Source organism: Triturus cristatus, chromosome 9, assembly GCF_964204655.1.
Source record: "Triturus cristatus chromosome 9, aTriCri1.1, whole genome shotgun sequence".
Taxonomy (NCBI): Eukaryota; Metazoa; Chordata; class Amphibia; order Caudata; family Salamandridae; genus Triturus; species Triturus cristatus.
Window position 1 is genome coordinate 231,779,976 of NC_140592.1, and position 19,843 is coordinate 231,799,818.

General features: G+C 49.6%; 1 protein-coding gene across 3 annotated transcripts in view; it reads right to left on the reverse strand.

Moving 5' to 3' along the window:
• GLYCTK (glycerate kinase) overlaps positions 1-19,843 on the reverse strand; it is a 106,988-nt gene that overhangs the window by 79,357 nt on the left and 7,788 nt on the right. The window contains exons 2-3 of one of the 3 annotated variants that reach the window (XM_085624797.1): positions 13,105-13,285; positions 10,649-10,699 (exon numbers count right to left, since the gene is read on the reverse strand). The gene's annotated coding sequence lies outside the window, so the exon portion shown is untranslated. The remainder of the gene's footprint in view (positions 1-10,648; positions 10,700-13,104; positions 13,286-19,843) is intronic. The other 2 variants (XM_085624798.1, XM_085624799.1) reach the window with 2 other exon arrangements.

Here is a 19,843-nt window from a genome sequence, read left to right on the forward strand (position 1 = left end):
GTGGTTAACACCTTGGCCTTACAATTAAAATGCAGCAATATTTGTGTAAGAAAGATTTGTATTTTGTTACCATCTCCATAATACCTCTCCGGGGCGCTAATGGTATAGGGGTTGGCATTTCTACAGTGATAGGAGGTTGATATATTGATGAAGCCCCCCTATGTCAAAAGGGTTTCGCTGCATGCGATCCACTTTGACCTGTAAGGCATCAGTTTCTAACCTAGAAGCTGCAACTTCCTGTTGTACCATCTGTAACGTGGCCAACAAATCTTCTAGGATCACCATGTCGGAGCAGAGCACACGATCAGGAGGAGTTATATCTGTGGGCCGATTATTCTGTCGTCGTCACCAACTTCTCAGGATCGGTATAATGCTAAAACATGGTCCTCCTCTCGATAGCTCAAAGTCTGTTTGCTATTATAGCACAGATCAGTGAAGCGATCAAGCGAAGGAAGGAAAGGGGGACAGCGGGGAAGCGGACCTAAAACTATAAAGAAAAGCAGAGGTAGTAAAAACCTAAGCCAATACTCTCCTAGACTTATTACAATCCCTTAAGTTTAGACAAACTGCCTGTAAAGAAAGAAAAGACCTGTTCAGGTGAGCACACCAAGTGTGTGCTTTTTTAACCCAGGTAGTCAAGAATCCTTGGGCAATCTTGGTAGTACTTAGAATATGGCAATGCTATAGAAACGAGAAACCAAAATAAACAATAAACAGTAATGTGTAAGACTCTATTTGTAAGTGATCATGCACCAAGTAGGTATGCATCAATATGTTAAACCTTCTAACCCACCTAGGTAATCTAGTGCCATGCGCCGCAGAGGATGTAAGAGTCTGCCGTTTATTGCTCTACCACAATAACCTGGTCAATAGGTCAAGAGAAAAAAACATAAGCGGAATAACAGCATTAAATCATGCCTTATGGTTTCAGGAAATCAAATATCTTCAGCACCTCTTCTGCACCTCCGGAGAAGATTGAACAACTGAACATTCAAGCAACCCTACATGGGTTTATATCAGTTTGCAACCTGCTTTGTTTTCCTCCCCCGCCCTTCAAGAACCATAAACGTTAGGCCCATAGGGATAAGACTAACACAAAACAGCACACACAGATAGGATGACAATTGGAAACACAAATGTCATACGCCTCCTGGCGTCATATCAATATATGTATATGTTGAATCTCTCCAAAGTCATACTTTGGAGTAGGCAAGTATACCAACTTCAACTCCCCTCCACATGAACTCGTAGAATGACAAGCTCACCAAAAGAGGGAGAATATATGCATAAAAGAATTTCGGAGCGCTTGTTCTGCACGAGCTCCTCTATAGCCAAGAGAGACTCACCAATGGAACAAATGCTAGTTAAAGTTAGGTGTCCCCCAAAACCTGCGTAGGTATTCCTACCACCCGCAAGAGACTACAAACGTGTGTGTCTCGCCAGCGGGGAGGAACACCTCACGCTAGGCTTAAGGATGATTCGGTAAAGAATTTAGTGGTGCAACCGCACCCTTACTGGACCCTGGAATGGAATCCAATGCAGCTCTTTCAGCCTCCGGGTTGCTTAACAGAATAATTTGCATCATCACGGGAAGTGGAAGAGCTCTTGTGTGGCTTCAGCTCTCTCGTTGTCGGCAGCGTGCTGCTGCCGAGATTCATGAGATTTGTAGTTCTCCAAGTCTTGGTGGTGTTTTTCCAACATGCAAGTGTCCGGAGGGGTAAGACGGGGTTCAGGTTCGAGCTCATGACATAGCTCAAGCATTTTGGAGACACATTCCGTTATGCTGGCTCTCACCTTATCAGATAGCCTGTAAACTTTACTCTTCACAGGCATACTATTCCCACTATCAATTATATGGGTGCACCATGTAGTGAGTCCTAGAGTAAGTGGGGAAAAAGATAAGTAAACTGCCCCAGCAACTGGCGGCAGTCCCTCTGTTGCTCTAGGGTCAGGGTAGAGGAGAGGATGACACCCTCCACTGACCCTTCCTGCTCCTTAAAAGAAAGGAGATTGTGGAGAGGTTCACTATCCTCCTCCACCTCATCATCTGAGACAAGGTGCATGGTTACCTTGGACCTCCCAATGTGGGGCTTGAGGCGATTGACATGCAAAACCCATAAAGGGTACCTTGAAGTCTTCAGGCTGACGAAGTAGGCGATTTCACTCTTGAGCTTATTCACCTCATAGGGCCCAGACCAGCAATCTTGTAGGACCCTGGGCTCCACAGGCTTCCTTGTCCACACTTTTTGGTGAGGCTAAACTCGGCCAGAATGGCCTTCCTGTCATGTCACCATTTCATGGCCTCCTGGCTGGTTTCTAGATTTTCATTGGCCTTCTGTAGGAAGCGTTTCATCTGGGTACGGAGTGCCAGCATGTAGCTGACTAAATTCTGGGAGGCTTTCCTGAGAGCTTGCTCCCATCCCTCTTTCACCAGACTGAGAGGCCCTTGCATTGGGTGCCTGTAAAGAAGCTCAAATGGGCTGAATCCAACTCCCTTCTGCAGTACCTCCCTATATGCAAACAAGAGGCATGGCAAGAGGATGTAACACTTCTGCCTCAAGGGCTCTGATAGGCCGATGATAATGCCATTCACGGTCTTGTTGAACCGCTCAACAAACCCGCTAGTTTGGGGGTGGTAGGGCATGGAGAATTTTTAAGTTACCCCACACTCCTTTCACATGGACTTCAGTTGATACCACAGTCAGATACTAGCTCCTTGGGGAACCACACGGGTAGATATCCCCATAAGTGCCCTGGACATCGCTGGTGCAGTTACCGTCCTCAGAGGTATGGCCTCCGGGTACTGGGTGGCATGGTCCATCAAGACCAGAATTAACCTTTTGGCCAGGGCTGTCTTGGGGTGCAGAGGCCTAACAATGTTGATGCCCATCCATTTTAAAGGGAGTGTCAATGACAGGAAATAGCTGCAGGAGATCCTTGCTCTTGCCACTGGCCTGGCAGGTAGGGCATGACCTGCAGAACGCATCTGAGGTCATCGTAGTCAGGGGCCAAAACAAGTGGGGTGACAAGCCTTTCAAGGGTATCGTCCCACACTAGATTGCCTACCATAGGACCATCATGTGCCAGCTCGGGTAGGAATGCCATGTAGCACTGAGGGACCACCGACACATGGGTTGGACCAGGCTCAGGAACCTTAGGGTCGCTCTACAGGAAACATTCTGCTAATTAATCAGGTGATCATCACAGGTGTCGCCAGTTGCCTTGGCTTGCTGCCATAGGCCCTCCATAGTTGGACACTCCATCTGCGCTCTACAGAACTCCTCCCTGTTGGGACCCCCCTTCCTTCTGCCATGTGGTGAGTTCAAGTATGTTCCCCAGGGCGGCAATGTCGTCTCCTGTAGGTTCTGGGGCTCAGCCTCCTCCCACATTGTGGGAAGTTCAGGAGCGGGTTTCCCGTGCCCCTTGCACTTCCTCTTTTTGGCACGCACCTGGGCCATTCTTCAGGGTCCAGGTCCTCATGACTACCCTCTTGGGCAGCCATGGACTGTGTGGTCCGGCACATTCATTCAGGCAACCCTAACATCTCCAGGTGTGACCTGAGCTCCACCTCTTTCCAGATGGTATGCTCTAGGTCATTGCAAAATAGACAACCTGTAGTTATGGATGGTCTAAACTACCCTCAAGGAACCTGAGACTTCCCCCAACTCAAAGGGAACCAGAGCCTCTCGATAGTTACTCTCATAGTTGTCAGGTACAATAACCTGGTGAAATGCATTAGGTCCTACGTGCTCTGAGGTTACCAGATGACATCTGACAGTTGTCATGCTGGCTATAGAGTCTCTCAGAGCCTCCCATTGATGGTGACCCGTTGCCTGTATTTCTTAGTATTACTAGGCATGTGAGGCATTGGCATCATCTCTCCATCACCCAAATATACTAGGGTATCCTATACGCTATCTCCCATACGGATCTGGGGAAACCTCCTCCCCAGGTGCTACACTAGCCAACCCAGGTATCTACCCTCCAGTGGGGGGCTGTGCCCATGGGACTCATGGCACCCCCATTGTAGTGCCCAACTTGTTGCCACTCATAGCACTTAAAGGGCGCCTTCCCTGAGGACCTTTTAGCAGGGAACCACGTCTTTTTCTGCTCCTGTGGGAATTGGGAATCCTGACCCTTCTAACTAGTTTGGGGACCTTTAGAGAACACCTTGTTTTTATGCTTGTCTCCCTCCTCCTTCTGGTTGGGACCCTGCCCACCCTTGTGGTGATCCCCCAGATACCTTCTTGTGGACCATTGTGGTGTGCCAGTGGTCCGCGCCCTTTGCAAGCTCCCTGGGGTCTGTGAGCTTACTATCAAGAAGGCGTAGATCTGCAAAGACTGAACACGTGCTTTCTCGCTATCAAATTAAACATCCTTGGGTAATCCTTCCCTTCACTGCCCTTCACAAAACCATCCAGTGCCTTGCAAAAACAATCCACCCAGCTTCTGACTGCCCCTAAACTTTTACCTATCCTATCCAGGGATGAGGCCATATTTCCTTACAAGGGTTTCCGTCATGGGCGAATACCTTATCCTGTCCCCCTTCTCTAGGGCCGGTAGGGCAACCTTCCCTTCACTGGGGATGAGCTTTTAGAGCCTAGACCCCCAATCCTCCTCAGGGAACCTATGCATCTGTAAAGCTATCTCTTAAGCTTCAACCCTCTTGTCAATGTCATCCCCCCACAACAAAGTTGTATGTCCAGCTTTCTGAAGCTCCACATGTGAGCCATTTTCCTCCTGTCCGCCTATATGGCCAGTTTCTTTTCCTCCATGGCCAGTTTTTCATTTGCTAAGTCCCTCTCAGCCTCCATGTTGCAGTTTTTTTTGCTCTGCTTCAATTTTCAGCTGGGCCATCTGCAGCCCAAACTCCCTCTCTGCCTTGTCTACCAGCTTCTCTGGGTACAAGGCTCGAGAAGACACACTCTTCTCTGGCAGGGTCTTCCAACACAGGGCACCAGTGTCGCTCATTTCACTTTGCACATGTGCTTTTGTATTGCTTCGCCCTCCCAAATAATAGCAAATATCGCCCTCCCACTTGGAGGCACAAACACGGCGAAGCAATAAAAACACCACAAGGAAAAACTGGTAATAAAATGAGACACATCAAAGACTGTTCTCAGAATAAGGCATGGGGTTAATCTCTCTAACAGAAAGGTTTTCCCAGATGTTAAATGAACAACATTTAAATGTATATATATTAATCCGCAAAAGCCGTGAAAGAGCCCTGCTGCGTTTCTGAGCAGACCTGGATGACGCCATGCTGGGAGCCATCATTACAGGATGGGAGCAGTTATTCCAGGCAGTAAGGTGTGTGCGCAATTCTTCACTAAGTACAGAACAACCCACTGGGGTAACACTTGAAATTATGGACTGAATGTCAAGGCCGCTCTCACATGAGCAATATGTGGGTGCACTTCAAGTCCCAGGAGGCCGTGCGAGCGGCCGTGTCCATCGGGGCGGAGGACTTATGAGGATCAAGGGTGCACCACCAGCTTCTTGCATGTCAGTTTCAAATGCCAATGATTAAGGGCAGGGGCCCGATACGCGTCTGGCGTTATTGATCTGTTGTGTCACTCTGCACAAGTTTGCGCTGCAGCCTGGAATAAATTAAAGCAACACACCCGTGGTTGGGCTCTTTCTTTAAGGTAACTTTTGAAGATTAATTTGGAACGGCCAACCTAGCCGTGAAAGAGCCCCGCTGCGTTTCTGAGCAGACCTGGATGACGCCATGCTGGGAGCCATCATTACAGGATGGGAGCAGTTATTCCAGGCAGTAAGGTGTGAGCGCAATTCTTCACTGAGTACAGAACAACCCACTGGGGTAACACTTGAAATTATGGACTGAATGTCAAGACCGCTCACATGACCAATATGTGGGCGCACTTCAAGTCCCAGGAGGCCATGTGAGCGGCCGCGCCCATCGGGGCGGAGGACTTATAAGGATCATAGGTGTACCACCAGCTTCTTGCATGTCAGTTTCAAATGCCAATGATTAAGGGCAGGGGCCCGAAACGCGTCTGGCGTTATTGATCTGTTGTGTCACTCTGCACAAGTTTGCGCTGCAGCCTGGAATAAATTAAAGCAACACTTACCCGTTGTTGGGCTCTTTCTTTAAGGTAACTTTTGCGGATTAATATATATATATATATATATATAACACACTTATAAGTAAGCAAATACAACTGTTAGCTGTTAGATGCAGGGAATAAAATAGATGAAACAAAATACAAGCAGATAATACTGGACGTCCACTGCAAGAAACCTGAAAGATATATACACTAAATACATCAGATGATTATAACCATGGAAGACTTGAATGTGCACACAGACACACACATCACAATTTCAATAATCAAAAATAAAACATGACCGGCTGCAAACACTGCATTTTGGCCCACACCAGACTTGGGGGTTCACAGCCGGGATCAAGAGACTCAGCAAACCGGAACTGCTACACTGTAGACGAGTCCGTCATTCAGGTCAAACAAATCCCAGTTTCCATGCCAACAAACCCCAGTTTTATAATCTCAAAGCACTAGAAGTTTCCGAGAGGCCCTCCTCTGCACTAAGGAAATTTACTGGAGTTGGCAAGCATTCCAGAGGCAGAAGAGTTCTCACATTTTCTTACGAAATTATCCAACAGTACAGAAAACAATTTCCGAAAACAACCTTGAATGTGGATAGCCTAAACATCTTGAGTAATCTGGGGGTCTGCCCATGTGCAAAGCTCAAACTAGACAGAGTCAGAATTTAAGATGGCATGAGGGCATGACAAAGCCAATAGTAAGAACTTCATAATACTTCCCAATGTACAACACAATGCACATTTGAGCTCCACTGCCTATAGCATCACACACTTCATCTCCTAATGTACAACATAATTAAGGCTCCCGGTTTTCCGTTTAAACGGATTTTTACATATAAATACAGACGGAAAACGTTTTGTTTTTTGCCTGTATTTATATGTAAAAACTGGAAAATACTTACAAAACAAATGCTCCTCTGTAAAAATCCTAGTCAGAGGTGCACAGGTACAGCCAAAATAAACGGGAAACTGCTGCCCTGAAACTGCTCCAGAGACGGGGGAGAGAGGGGGGTGGGAGCGCCGTGTGTGCAGAGACACTCCAGCACCTCTCACAGCGGTAGTTCAGGCTAGATAATTGTTGGGGAAGTGCAAGCAGCCAATGTCCATTAGGAGGTGTGAAAACACCCCAGGACATCGGCTGCAGCTCCACAACATTTTGCTTTGTGTTGTATGGGAGGGTGAAGGAGGTTGATGTGGCAAGGCAGGGGGCAGAAATGCCTCCAACAACTATTAGCATAAAGCTTTTAGGGTTCAGAAGAACTTCTCCCTTTGTCTTTTATTTTTAACCATTTTTTTTAGTTTAGTACACAGACAAGGCTGCGCACTGTCGTGGGGTCTTGTCTGTATATGACAAACTGGGCTTGTGGTTCAACAAGTAAAGTGCGTGGCTTGATAACAATGGCCTCTCTGGTGCCTTTCCTCGCTTCAGCCCTCTGCCCTCGCTCCATCCTCCCCCTCCCCTCTCCTTCCCTTCCAGCACTTGTGTAAAACAAGGAAGAGAACAACAGTGCTCCGAAATCGGACACTGGCAGCCTGCGAAGACACTGACAAGTAAGGCTGCTTTTGATTACTCAGTGTTTTTTTTCGCCAGCACACTGGTTGGCAATACACAATGGCCGCTTAGGTGCCTCTCCTCGATTCTTGCGCTGGTCTGTGCCTTACAGATGGTGCATACACTTGTGCATTAATTGCTAAGCTGCGCACATTCACATCTGCTTCTTTATTAAACGTATTCTGATTTTTTCTTCAAAAACAAGAACAGAAACGACTGTTGCACCACCTGTGCTCTACATTTTCCCCATAATGTCCATATCAAAGCACTATTCTGTACAGATGAAGATGCGATTTACCATGCCTTGTGGGGTAGGTCGTCTTCTAGTGCACACTGAGAATGATCTGATATTCTTCAAGCAGACACTCTGTGATGGCCGATTAAATGTGAGTAAAAGAGGTAGTAATGTGTTGACATTTTGCAAGACATCTGCGCAAATGGGACCAAATCAAAATCACGCATACATGTATCTTTTCTTAGAGGACAGGGAAGAAATTGGCTCCCAATATGTAAAGTGCACTAAGCATAGGCTCCAATTTAAATTAAACAGCTATACCAGCCTAGTGCAAGTGTGCATGTCAATTTAAATAAATGTGGAAAAATACAAGCTTTAGCGTTTTTCTTTCTTGCATCAAAAATAAATGTGGATAAATACAGATAAAATGACCAAAAAATAAATACGGATAAATACAGACGGAAATGTTAAAAAAATAAATACCATAAAACCGGGAGCCCTAAACATAATGCACATTTGAGCACCACTGCTTATAACAATACACTACGAGACCACTCAGTACATTCCACACCTCTCTCTCTCTCATGCTTTCAAATGCACATCCCACACGTTCTGTTCTTGGCAGAGCTGTAAGAAGCGAACACTCCCCATTCTGCAGCTACAAAGACACATGAAAGAAATCTTCAAGGAAAAGGGAACATGAAGGAAAAATGATGTTCATTCAAGCCAGGATTAAGTAAAACACCAAAAGTGAAATTAAAACAATGGTATTCGGGGGCGTGGCTTAACAGGCCTTTTTGGCGGACGTGTGTTAAGCGAGCTCCGTCCAGTCCGCTATTAATCCTGCATGTATCCTGTTCCCCCTGACACCTAATCGATTCTGGAGGAGTCTCTGCAGCGTTGGTCCACCATAGCTATCGCCTGATGTGAGCGGGCGGCGTGTCCGCAGGTTCTTGCCGGAACGATCGCGCAAAGAGGACGGCGCGGCCTACCTGCTGAGGAGGAGCCGGGGTGTTACGTGATTCCGTCTGGTGGTGTCGGGTGTCCCATTAGATCTCACCTGCGGGCAGAGTTGGCTGCCTGAGGGGCCGGAGGACTGCGGGGGACGGAAGCGCCAACAGGAGGATCGGCGGTGAATCGGCTGCCCTGCGGAGACGCTGGTGAAGGGAGGACAGGAGAGTAGACGGCGGCCGGATCGGGCCGCGTTGGTGAGAAGAGGCGCAGCGCGGCCGGAGTGGCGGGAATGCCCTAGACCTAAGTCGGGCGGAGCGTGCTTCGGCGGGGGGGGGGGGGGGCCCGTGCAATGGAACCAGCGGTGACAGGAGCCAGATCTGTATTCTTCCCCCCCCCCCTTGCTTGGGACCGCAGCCCGGGATCGGCGGCAAGATCGAGCCGCGGGGGGCTGCCGGACAGTGCGGATTGGTCCTGGGCCCTCTTCCTCCTCACCTATACTGAGAATTTGGTAGTGGCGGCTGGCACGACATTGGCCCTCTGCATGTGTGGGTGGTGGAGTGTTTACAGGCCCTAGAAGCGCGGGTGATCGGCAGTGGCAGCCTCTGAGGCTGGCTGCCCCATTGCAGTGCTGCACAGTGATCTGAGTAGGATTGGGAAGTGGGGCACGGCGGCCAGGTCGGGCCGCGCCAGCGAGGTTGGCGGAGGCGCACCGAGTGCAGCGGCCCGTGGTGGTCGATAGAGGTGACCTGCTGGGACTGTTTTCCCTATACACAAGGCTGCAGCAGAAAATCAGTGGGGTAATGTGGCAGCGGGGGATCGGCGGCGCAGTCGGGCCGTGGGGGGAGTGACTGGGGGCTCTGCTGTCCCGCCTGGGGATCACCAGCGCTGGTGGCTACCTGGACCCTGTAAGACCTGGAGGTGTGGCATTTTGTGGGAGGCGAGTGGACCGAGACGTGCCTGGGGCCCTGTATTCCCCCCCCCCCTATCATCTAGCACGCGTCCTACTATCTGCGGTTACATCGGACCGCTTGCGGGCCGCGAGGAGACCCTGGTGGCATCGGGGCCCCGGGAGCGATTCACTGACCCTGGTGCAGCGGCTGCTAATCACGACAACTAACCGGGACTCCGGTTGCCCTGGGTGGACCTGCCTGAACGACGATCCTTGTGTGTGTGTCTGGCTCGGTTTTCCCTGGGGCTGATCGGGACCCTAGAGGCAGACATGACGAGGGACAAGAGTGGTAGTGGCTAAACCAAGCATGTGTCGAGACCACCAGCCTCAAACCGTGTGCGCCGCGACTACCAGCCTCGATCCGTATGCGCCGCATAAAACTACAAAGATGGCGGCTGGTGTGGAGCGCATGCGCGGAGGTCGGGCGTATGTTTAAACCCGACCTCCCGTAACTGCAGACGCTTCGCGCTCTTCATGCATCAGCGTCTCAGCTTCCTGGGTTCCAGCGTCACTACAACTTTGTGCCTGTGCTTCCGGGTCTCATCGCCTCCCTTGTGTGCCTGGAGCTCCAGTCAGTGTCGGGTTCCGTTTTTTCTTCTGGATCCTTCGTTTCCACAGAGTAGCATTTTGGCAGCGGCGGGTGCCCCTTTGGCCTCGGGGTCTTCACGCAGGCATTTCCCCATTGCTTGGACTCCTTCTGCGCTCGTTGTTTTTTCGTGGTGGTTCCTGGCGACGGTCTTGTTAAGAGACTTGGAGTTGCTTTCCAGGTGGACTATTGTGACCTGCAAGTGGACTGTCAAGGAGAGACAAAGGCTATTACGGTAACAGCGCTCCTGCGCTGTCCTTTACTTTCATTGAATATTTACTTACCTGTGTTATTCTGGCACTGCGGGATCCGTCCTCTTTTTTTCTTTATTGTTCCTAAAAGACAAGAAAGGACATACAACCTCAAGTTAAAAGTTTCATATTATGTTTACATTATAAGGCTTACAGACACCAGCAAGGCACGAGCTAAGAACAATGAGACAAAAGCATTAGAAGAAGGGAAAGTGTGAAAGCAAGCCTTTCTAATTTACATGCCAGGTAAGAAGACAGTTCATCAGGAGAAAATACATTAGAAAGTTACAGGGTAATAGGTGCATTGTTATGTTTAATCTGTTTTTTGTTTCCTTTTCTAGCCATGTACCTCATTGTGACGGGTCCTGAGCCATAAAAGAATCCCAACGAAGGAACATCCTCAATCCCCAGTTGTGTTTCCCTTCTTCCCCGGACTATCTTTGGCACTTTGACTGTTGTTGGGTGCGATAGGTGGTCAAGGGAAGTAGTGGACATTGCTTCATGTCCTTCACGTTCCTGCAAGAATAGAGCGAATCCTGACAGCATGGGCCCATTGACAAATTCACATGTCCGGGTGCAGCAGCGGGCGCGTCTGGGGGCCAGTCGGAGCCTGTTCCAGACAATGCGGCCCTTATGGCGGCCATCACCCAGTCTAGGGACATGTTGGATGCTAAAATCGGAGCTGTGGGGTCAGACGTCACGCTACTGCGGCAGGACTTGCGCAATGCAGTGTCCCGGATCACTGAAACTGAGACCTGCGTCTCAGGAGTGGAAGACGAGGTCGCAATTCTAAAGCAGAAGATGGCGAATATGAAGACGGCACAGAAGGGTCTGGCGCTCCGTGTTGAGGATGCAGAAGGGCGCGCCTGACGCAATAACGTCAGATTTGTGGGCTTTCCGGAAGGTTGCGGAGAGGGCAACATGGAATGCTTCCTCACGCGGTGGCTAGAAAGCTGGCTTCCCCCAGAGGCTATGTCACGGTGCTTTGTCGTGGAGCGGGCCCACAGAGCCCTTGTGCAGAAACCACCGCCGGGGGCTCGCCAACGACCAGTCATAGCAAAACTCTTGAACTATCATGACCGAGACGCCATACTGAAACAGGCCCGGGCTAACGCACCACTGCTCTATGACAATGTGCGCATACTAATTTTCCCTGACTATACGCGGCTTGTACAACAACAGCGCCAATCGTTTATGGCCGCGAAGGCTCGCCTACGACAACTCAAGCTACAGTACGCCCTCCTGTTTCCCGCTAGTCTGCGGGTGGTATACTGATCCCGCACCCATTTCTTCGACACCCCGGAGAAGGTCTTCCGATGGACAGATGAAACAGTACGAGTGCGAGCGCACCCGCCGCCTGGGAGGGAATCGGACTCTTCATCCAGTGAGGTGGCCCAGAGGGGATCCCCGAGACAGCAGCGGAAGGACAATAGATGGTCGCGATCCCGGAGGCGCTCCTTGTCTTGCGGGGCCTCCTCTCGGGGGAACCCCACTCCTGGGTGCCAGGTGTCGAAACCCTGATGTCCGAGGTGGATATAGCGCTGCGGAGTTCCATCTGGCTCAACGTGTACTCCGGCATATATTGGTCGGGGGAATCCGAATGGGGGCTGGAACTCTGCCAGTCTGGGACTGGTCAGGGCCATGCAAAAGGACTATGGGCTGTAAGTTGGGGATCCATTGGTTGGGGCGGTTCCTGCTCCCCCGTTGGGGATCGGGAGCTAGCCCCGCCGTGACAGATGCTTCAATGTTTTTGAGGTATGGGGTGGGGGTTTGTTGGGGGGGAGTTGGTTGAGGTTCCGAGTCACACTTCCGCATGGGGTCCGCCATTTTGTACGCGCGCATCGCCATGGTCTGCCCACGGTACTGCATGACACTTCCCTTCCCTATGGCTAGCGTTCTAACTAGAGATCAGGTGACCCCCGGTGTCCTTCGCATTATCAGCTGGAATGTGCGCGGGTCCTAGACAAAATTAGACGTGGGGCCATACTGCATCAGGTGAAGAGGGCCAGGGCCGACATCCTCATGCTGCAGGAGACTCATCTAATGGGGACGAAGGCGCTCTGCTTGCAGAGATATGGATTTCAGCAAGTTTTTCATGCAGGATTTACGAGGGGCTCCAGGGGGGTGGCGATCCTAGTTCATCGTAGGGTCCCCTATGTACACGCGCAGCAGTGGACCGACATACAGGGACGGTACCTGTTCATCCAGGGCAAGATTGGGGAGGACTCCTTGGTGCAAGAATGTGTCTATGCTCCCCCCCTACAGTGGACTCTTGTGGAGCGGCTACATGCCATATGGGCAGATATGCAGGATGTGCTCTCCGTGGTGGGGGGGACTGGAACGATGTTATGGAACTAGCCAGGGACAGGAGAGGGGCTGGAGGTGGCTCAGGGAGTGGTCATCCCACAAAATTATACTCGCTAGTGACAGGTCTAGACTGGGTGGATGTGTGGAGGCGTGTCCATGGGGATAGACGAGAGTTCACGTACCTTTCGGCGGTTCATAAATCCTTCTCCAGTCGATTACCTCTTTATTCCCCGAGTGATGATTAGTAGGGTGGCGGCGGCTGAGATCCTGCCCCGAGTCCTCTCAGATCACTCCCCAGTGTCTCTTGAGCTTTATTTAGGTAGGGGGCGACAACCCTTCAGATGGCGCCTCTCGGTGTGGCACCTACAAAATGAAGAATATGATACACATATGAGAGAGGCCATCGACCAATGCCTAACCTTAAATGAGGGGTCAGTGCCTGGCGCTGCGACGCTATGGAAGGCCCTGAAGCCTACCCTGCGTGGCGTGGATATATCCTGGTGTGGGGCGACTCGTAGGAAGCGTAAAGAGGAATTGATTCGGGCGGAGGCCAAAATAGAGACACTTGAACGCCGGGCGCGGGAGGGGAGAGATGACCATCATGTGAGACAACTTCTTCAGGCCCAACAGTCCTGCGCCGCCCTCATGATGGAGGAGGCCCGCCAAGTCTGGTTGGCGACATGTAGCAGGGTCTATCAATGGGGGGACAAGTCTGGCAAGATGCTCCATCGGCTGTGTCAGGGCACTTTTCATTCTCAGGACCTTCCAGGTCTTCGGGACGTGGCGGGGATGCCGATTGTTGATCCCGCTGCTATAGCAGAGAGCTTCGCTGCATATTACACTGATCTATATGCCCCCCCGGAGTGTTTGCCAGCCTACACTGTAGATAAATTCCTAGCTGATCTACCGCCCAAAGCGGTGTCGGACGCGGTGCGTGACCAATTGGAGATGCCCCTGACTGAAGAGGAGCTGAGCACGGCCCTGGGTGAACTCAATTCTGGGAAGGCTCCTGGACCCAACGGGTTCCCGAGTGAGTTCTTCAAGCGCTACAATATGCAGTTGTCCCCTCACTATCGGGCGGTGGTGGAGGAGGCCCGGGAACAGGGCTTGCTTCCCCCAGACTGGCAGCATGCAGAGGTGGTGGTGTTCCTTAAGCCCGGCCGCCCCCCGGAACAACAAGCCTCATATCGCCCCATTTCCCTCCTGAATGTGGAGGCTAAAATCCTGGCCAAGGCATTGGCCAATCGCCTTTTGCCTCATATCTCGACCCTCATACATCCCGACCAGGCGGGATTCATGCCCCAGAGGGCGACTAGGCACAATATAGGACGGGCAAATATTGCAGTGGCTGCGGCTCGACAGACGGGGGAACTAGCGGCACTCCTCTTAGCTGACATGGACAGGGCATTTGATTCCCTTAGTTGGGTATATCTCTTTGCACTACTGCGCAGGCTTAACCTTGGCCCGCGCTTCCTCTCCTATCTCATGCTCCTCTATACAGATCTTACGGCTGCGGTACGGGTGGCTGGTGCGGTCTCTTCCACATTCTCGATCCAGAGGGTGCCCTCTATCTCCATACTTATTCGCCCTGGCCATGGAGCCGCTAGCGGCATGAGTGTGTATCGACGCGCAGATTCGGGGATTCGAGTGGGCTCCGGGTCTGTCCGACAGGTTTGCGCTTTATGCGGACGATGTTATGTTTTTTCTCACAGACCTGGCCAGGACGGGCCGCGCCTCTTGCCGATTATGCAGATCTATGGTGAGACTTCGGGTCTCTATATGAACCCCCGCAAATCTACACTGTGGGTTCTGGGTGACCGAGAGTGGGCGATTGGGCAAATACGATCCGGCTAGCAGTTGGGGGTCTGAAATATTTGGGGGTATTCCTTACAGACGTGCCAGCTATATCCTGGGAGCGGAACCTGGCCCCGGTATGGGAGCAAGTTCGTACAGACCTCAAGTCTTGGGCGCGTATGCCCTTGACATTGTACGGCAGATCAGCAATTTTTAAGATGGTAGCGCTTCCTCGGCTGCTCTACCAGCTGCAGAATAACCCCTACCCGATCCCAGCTAGATGGTTCAGACTGGTGAACTCTGTGCTTGGACAGTTTCTGTGGGAGGGGGGCAGCTTCTGTGTGGCTCTGCGAACATGCTTTTTATCCACCTATTGTGGAGGACTTGCGTCCTCCAATATCCTCTCATATTACCAGGCTTCACACCTACTTGTCCTCAATGAATGGTGGTATGGGGACAGGGGAGACCCAGCCGATGCATTAGAGCTGCGACTCATGGGGTCCAACACGCTCCATACCATCTTATACTCGGCGCAGCTGCGGAGCGGAATGCCGTCGGCCACACGGGTGGTATTCGTAATATGGAAGCAGGCGTTGCGCCGCATGGGTTGGTGGAATACCCTGACTAGGGAGACCCCCCCTCTGAAATAATGAGCGCCTGCCTGAGCTAGCAGCCTTACAGGGGTTCCGGGGATGGGACGATATAGGTATCTCGACTCTGGGTGATGTGGTTAAAGGCACGACACTCAAATCTTTCCGGGACTTACAGAAGAAATTCTGTATGCCTCAATCACAATTCTATAGGTACCTCCAGTTTCATCATGCACTGTCCCCTAGTTTGGAGGGGTTGGAATCTCTCCCCGAGTTCAGTTCGTTGGAGGCGGAAGTCTTTACGGGGGACCTAGAGACCAAAAAGATTTCCAGGATCTGCCAATCCCTAGTCACGCACTGCTCTACCCCACTCCAGAAGCTGCGCGGGGACTGGGAGAAGGATGTGGGCACATTGGAGGAGCAAGACTGGAGGGAGGCCCTGGCAGCTCCACGAGTGGCGGCTATAGCAATGCGCCTTCGCCTCATCCAATTTAAATACCTACACAGGGTCTATTTTATCCGGGCTCGACTCTATAGGGCGGGATTGGTTGACTCCCCGGAGTGTCTTAGATGCGGTCGGAAGGAAGGTACATTCATACACAGAGTTTGGCAGTGCCTCTCCCAGGACGTTTTTGGAGAGGGGTGTTCTCCTGTCTCTCAGAGGTTTTGGGATGGGAGCTCCCGCGGACAGCTCTGCTCCATGTTATGGAAGGAATATGGGGTAACATCTATTAAAAGCCACCTCATGCAACTAGGCTTCACGCTGGCAAAACGGGATATCGCCAGGGTGTGGAAAGCGCCGCGGGCCCCATCGGTGGCCGCTTGGAAGAATGGTTTAGACTTTTGCATGGGGCTGGAACAGCCTGTATTTGTAGCTAGAGGATGTCCGCGTAAACATTATAGAATATGGAAAAAGTGAGCGGATTACCGGGGTTTGTGGCTGGAGCCAACAGTGACCGTAGCAGCACATTAATGGGGATGACCTCCGATGTACATAGAGATGTGGCGATGTAGGGTGGGGGGGGGAGGGTCGGGGGCGTGTGTTATCGTGCTATGACTCAATTGTTGTGTATAACGGCAGTGGCTAGGGCTATGCGGACTTGGTGTGACTGGAGGGGGAAGGGTGAGGGAGGGGGGAGTTGGGGGGGTTTGGTCGTATGGGTTTGTGTACTTTCATTATTTATCTGGTTGCCACCTATAAAAGTCAGTTGCTCCTGTGTCACTGTATGGTTTGATGTGGCAGTTGTCTCTGATATACAGAGCCCTGCGAAGTTTATGCAATTGACCAATAAAATATGTTTAAAAAAACAAAAAAAACAATGGTAGTCAAAGATCCATCATGTGGTCCCGCCAACCTCCCTTTCAGTTTCCAGCGCAATGCAAATTTTCCTCTCCACTATAACAGGGAGGAATTGTTGAAACTCCGACCCCTCAGTAAGGACTGTTATTTACTAACCTGTTAAATTAATTTGGCTGAGACCCTATGGTCAATAACTATAAAGTAAGCATTGCTGCAGCTGTCGAGGCTTCTTGGCCAAAGCCTCATTGAAACAGTAAGAGGTGCGAGGACGCTAATCAATACTAGATCGCTGGTCAAGAATAAACTAGAGTTTTGGGAGTTTTTCCAGGCTCAGAACCTTGATTGGTTTTTCAAGTTCATTAAAACAGGAGGGGACAAGGCAAAACGTTTGGGGCATGACCCTCCAAAGGCTGGCAGGTCTAACAGTTCAAACCGTGTGTCTCTTGCCTAATTGCATTGAATGCATGACACCTATTGTTAAACGCATAATGAAAGAAGCCCCTTCTTGAGGGTGTGGGGCTCATTCTCCCTTGACGTTCGGGAGGCAGCACCAATTCGGTCTGCCCTCTGATTTGTAACTTTGATTTATTGCTTAGAGCTGAACTATATATGGTTCTGCTTATTAATGTCCTGCATTCTATTTGAGATTCTTGCTATTTCTTGATTTAAATTACTAATTTACTGATTTTTAAACATGTATTTTGCCTTCTGTAAAGATTTAAAGCTTTTAATAAACATTTATAGTTTAATTATAATATGTGTCTAATTTTCATTATAAAGCCTAATGTGCTTTATTGCTTGCATTGTAAATTTGTGGACCAGATCTAGCTGAGGAGCAACAAAATCCTTGGGGGATTAACACCCGTCCCAGTCCATCAGAAGCGCTTTAAATTGACATATCAGAAAAAGCTTCAGCAAGAGCTTGCAACACGAGGAAGACAGCAACAGAGCATTGGGGTGGCTATTTGGCATAGTGGTGGGCTAGCCAACAAATTAACAGGAAAAGTCGAGCCAGAGCCGAGCCAATGGTCTGACTTGGCTCTTACAGTCTGTGCATGAGCTGAGCCCTGAAAATGTTTACTATGTATATGATACAGCAAACATAACAAAAAATATGATAAAGTTAAAAACAATAAAGTGTATTTCTTTAACTCGTGGTAGCTTTGGCACTAATATGTCACATTATAAAGCACTGCACTGAGAAGTACTTACTAAAAGTGATAGCCTTTAAACATGAACATCAGTGAACTAAAAGGCAAGACAGCTGTCAAGTAAACCGTGAACGTGGAACAGAATATTATAGTCTATTAAATCAAACAACAGGTTCTTGTACAACTGATATTCTGAACTTGCATATTTCAAAGTGCTTTCATCCGCGATAATGAAGAAAAAAGGAGTTTTGGTGAAATAAAATATTTGCCTAAGATCACATAATTAAGCGGGGGAGCCACAATTTATCCAGGTTTTCTGGCTTTGCTTTGTACAAAAAACCCAGTGAATGGGTATCTATTTGTCTTTACTTATGTCAAGGCTTTGCCTTTACATCTTTGTGCATTTGCTGCAGTTTTTATATAAACAACTCGACCTGAAGGTTTTGGCACTCTTTACATGAGCACTAGTTAGATTACATAAAGTCACATTCATTATTTATTGGCTCAAGCAGATTGGGTGATTTGGCCAAAATCACGGGATGTTGAGCTGATCCTGAGTTCCAAAACTGGCAGCTCTGGCTGTAACACCACATCTTGGTAGAGGGAGGATGGCAGGCAAAAGCCACAGAAAGCTTGGCACGTTATGGGCTTAAGGCTCCAACAGTACCTCGAGCTGAGCCAAAGCCAGGCTTCAGGCTCAAGCCTGGCGCAAGCTTTCAGTGGCTCGCTCACCTCTAATTTGGCAAGTGGAAGCACATGAGGTAGTGGGCTGGCAAACACATTCACTCTCAAGGAGTGCTTAAACAAAAGAAAATGTAGTTTCCTTAAAATGAGCAAAAGGAGGATACAAGTCAGCCAATCCAAAGGATGGTTAGGAAGCAATACTCCAGAAGAAAGACACACAGACAAGATAGAACAAAGTGGACAAGAAATGCCATTGAATAAAAACTAGGCAAATAAGAGTGATGGAGCGTAAAAGTTAAATGACAGTTGCTGCTATCAATTCTTACCATAAAAAGAGATTTATGACAATAATTTTTGATAAAACATTGCAAAATGGATGAAGCTGAAAACATGAAAATTTTGACTGCATCGTAAAAGCATGCTTAAAGGTTTTGGACATGAAAATGTGAAAGAAGTAAACAAAGAGAGAGAAAAAAAATATTTGTTTATGCAATGTAATCACGTGTTTAAGAATTTAAGCATAAATTAACTTAGAAAATGTGCTGCTGATGAATACTAGATGTGACAAATGAAAATAATGCTTACATAATGAAATACTCAAAAACGATTAAAATGCTGAGTTTAAAGATGCTTGACGATATGAAGATTCGCAGTTTTACTTTAGTATTGTGTGGTACAAACGTGTATATCAAAAAGTGACACGTATATTAATCTGTTTTGAAAATAAAAACGTGCAGAATATTTTCTTAATAGTATCTAATATTGACATGCGCTACACCGATATCACCGTTTTGGGGGAGACTACAGATCCCAGACTGCTCCTTGGGCTGCCACAGCTGTGTTCATCTCGCGCCAGGAGGCACATAAAGATCCTCGGGGCTCCCGCTTCGTGGGACCCGCGCTACACCGGTATCACCGGCAACGTTTGTTTTGGGGGAGACTACAGCTCCCAGACTGCTCCTTGGGCTGCCACAGCTGTGTTCATCACGCGCCGGGAGGCGCATAAAGATCCTTGCGGCTCCCGCTTCGCGGGACCCGCGCTACACCGGTATCACCGGCAACGTTTGTTTTGTGGGAGACTACAGCTCCCAGACTGCTCCTTGGGCTGCCACAGCTATGTTCATCTCGCGCCAGGAGGCGCATAAAGATCCTCGCGGCTCCCGCTTTGCGAGAAGCGCGCTGGCAAAGCCCGGGCAAAGGGTGGGCCCGTCCTTGCCCGTCAGTGACCGGAAGAGGCCGGCCTGGGCCACCCCACTAACGCCAGTAATGGGTAAGCGGAAGCAACTATGTAGTCAAGACCAGGGCGGGCTGAAAGCAAAAATCCCTAGAAAGTCAGCGTCTATTATATCTTATTTAACCTCGGCGGTGGGGGCCCTGAACAAGGAAATTGCCAATGCAGAAA